The sequence below is a fragment of the Triticum dicoccoides genome, unplaced genomic scaffold (genome assembly GCF_002162155.2).
Source record: "Triticum dicoccoides isolate Atlit2015 ecotype Zavitan unplaced genomic scaffold, WEW_v2.0 scaffold87620, whole genome shotgun sequence".
Lineage (NCBI taxonomy): Eukaryota > Viridiplantae > Streptophyta > Magnoliopsida > Poales > Poaceae > Triticum > Triticum dicoccoides.
Genome location: NW_021306946.1, coordinates 1 through 2,794, shown reverse-complemented (window position 1 = coordinate 2,794; position 2,794 = coordinate 1). Strand labels below are relative to the sequence as shown.

Sequence of the window (2,794 nt, the reverse complement as noted above, 5' to 3'; positions counted from 1 at the left end):
TAAACTTCAGAATAGCAATCTTGGCGAGTGATCTCGACGGGGTTCAATCGGCGTGGCGCACCGCTGATTCTTCCAGGAGTGGGTGCTGAGAGGAAGGATCCCAAACCTCCATTGTCAATCGGCCAGAGCTGCATCGTCCTTTGGATCAGAGCGTGGACGGGATCAAGACGGTAGGGTTTGAGGAATTTGTAGGACATGAGGGTTTATGGTTGGCAGCACGAGAACTCACCCATATCTTGGCAGACGGCAGGCCCGAGGTGCGGTCGTGTTCATGCTTCGGGAGCTGCCACATGCTGTCCTCGCCGCCATCAGCGACACCACCGCCATCGCCTGTTGCCACCACTTCAGCGCCACGAGCGTGGGACCGAGGGACGAAGGGAAGGGAAGGAAGTGAATTGACGTACCTATGTTTGGTATATATCACACGAGGAATCAAAACTGGATGCACGTGAAAGCATAGAGATGGGAAAGAAGGACAGAGGAAGGGAAGGGCAAGAGGAACCTGAGGATGTGCGATGAAGGAGCGATGCCAAAACATCACAAAGGGGGACCCGTAGCTCGTCACGTAGCGCGGCCGCCTCATTGCCGGCTGCCACCCCGCGCTACCGCCTCCGTGCGCAGGTTCCGTTCGTGGAGCGTGAGGAGCGCATGACCTGCCTTCACCGTGGCCTGGTCCTCCCCACTATCGTGAAGCTCGCCCGCACCGCCGCCCCAATTGCTCAGGATGACGGATGAAGATCCTGCAACAGCGACGTGGGTGAGGGATGCAGCCGACGATGAAGGGATGATTTTCGTGGCTAAACCCTCCCTATCAAAATAACTTCTTAAAAAAGGCAAAGATCGATGCATTAGGAAAATTAGGATTTGGAATTGATTGTCATAAAACAAAATTTTATTAATTGATAACGTGCTATCGGTACATGCCCGTTTATAACATATCTAGTTAGGAAACTTTGGAAAAGTTAGGAAAGTTTTTATTGTGAGGGTAAAAAAATCAATGTGAGGAGATATGGTGGTGGGATATGAGACGAAAATAAACCGGACGAAAATAAACCAGACGAAATATAACCAGACGAAAATAAACCGTGGACGCAATCCTACCAACTGCTTCATTAGGAGTAGAGATTTGTGTGATTTCCTTCGTTTGGAGCGTGTCAATACACCAATAATCTGGCATACTCCGTTCCATTTGAGATGGCGACTTTTGTTAATTACTCATCAGCCAGAGCCCATATGCACCGTGCCATATGGCAATTAAATAGAGAGTGCCTCCATGTGGCCACCGCAACATTACAAATAGAGCAGGCTGGTGACTCGACCATCTTACTCTGATTCCACCTCCAGTAGGTAGCGAGGTTTTGGCATGTCGCCAAGCAAACACTTCAATTTTTTATGGTATAATGAAGCTCCAGAGCTTGACCGAGGATCGCCGGTCGGCCTCTGAATGTGAAGGACCAGGAACTTGCTCTAACCAATCCGTGTATTGCTACTTCGTAGAAGACGGAAGACGATATGCAGAACGATCCGAGAAGAAGCTCTTCCTCTTGCAATGTCAAGACCAAAAATCTTCTTGAATTATTGTACTTAGCGGAATGTTGAGGATTGCCTCCTTGTCCACTGCATAGAAGTGTTTGTAAAGAACATCCTAAGAAGTCGTGGTATGATCAATAACTTCAGAAACCTTCTGCGGCTGGTTTGTGGTCGGGGCAGGCCAGGTGTAACTTGTGAGGTAAATATACTAGTGGTGCTCGAACTTGTCAGGATGTTCAGTTTAGTGCCTAAACTTGAAAAATATATCAAACTGATTCTAAAACTTGGCATGAATGTGCAAATACGGTGCTAATCTCATTCGTAGACGTAGATTGTGCTGATGTGGCATCGTATTTGGCTGATGTGGCATGAGGTCCACTCATAGTTTTAAATAGCCGGCTATAGCCTTTTCAGCAGGGTGTCGCTAAATAGCCGCCTTCACAAATAGCCCACTTTAGTGCTCTATAGCTGATTTGGAGGCCCGCCGCAATTTTTCATAGCCCGCTATTTAAAACATTGCTCTACTTATAATGGACAAACAGGTTTTTAGTTGAATACTATGTCTCTATAACTAGTGGGTCCCGCCTGTCAGTACACAAGAAAAATGAAGCAAAAATGTTTCCCTACCTACAGTTGAACCTGTTTCCTGCTACTCGTAGGCAGCACGTGCAAGCCAGTGCACCGAACAAGTACTGATAGATATTGTGGCCCCTCATCCTTCATGTACTGTAAGGAAAAGCTTGTGTTACTTAAATGGGTTGCAAGAAGTACGGCCCATTTCGCACACATTATTCGTTTTTTAGAAAAAAGTAAAACGTCTATAAATTGAAATAATCATAATAAAGTTTACATTCAAATATTTGTGTGGTATTAATAATTATCTCGTGGTATACAAATATTCATGTGCATTTATTATTTTCAAAAAATCTACAAACCAGCCCCCTACCATACTGTGGGCTATAAATACTTGGGTACATAAATAATAACCTCGTGCTACACAAATATTCAGGTGCTCATATATATACTGTGACAATTTTTCCTACCACCATTGGTAGTTACCACCACTTGGGTTTTGTATGTGGTATGTAGCATCTTTTAAAACCAAGAGTATGTGCATGTAGTATGTAGTATATAATAATGCTTAGGTAGTGTATATACTACTTTTTAGGTAGTATGTACCATATTTTGAGCATACTCTTTTTAATACAAATATGTATGTATTTCACAAATATAACAAAAACTATGGGCCATATGCATTTTTTTT

General features: G+C 44.3%; 1 long non-coding RNA gene across 1 annotated transcript; it reads right to left on the bottom strand.

Annotated features, from left to right (window-relative positions):
- Positions 1-685, bottom strand: LOC119348180. The gene is made up of 3 exons (XR_005168768.1): positions 503-685; positions 230-404; positions 1-128 (listed from the first exon to the last, which is right to left on the bottom strand). It is a non-coding gene; the product is annotated as an uncharacterized LOC119348180 (long non-coding RNA).
- Between the last annotated feature and the right edge of the window lie 2,109 nt (positions 686-2,794).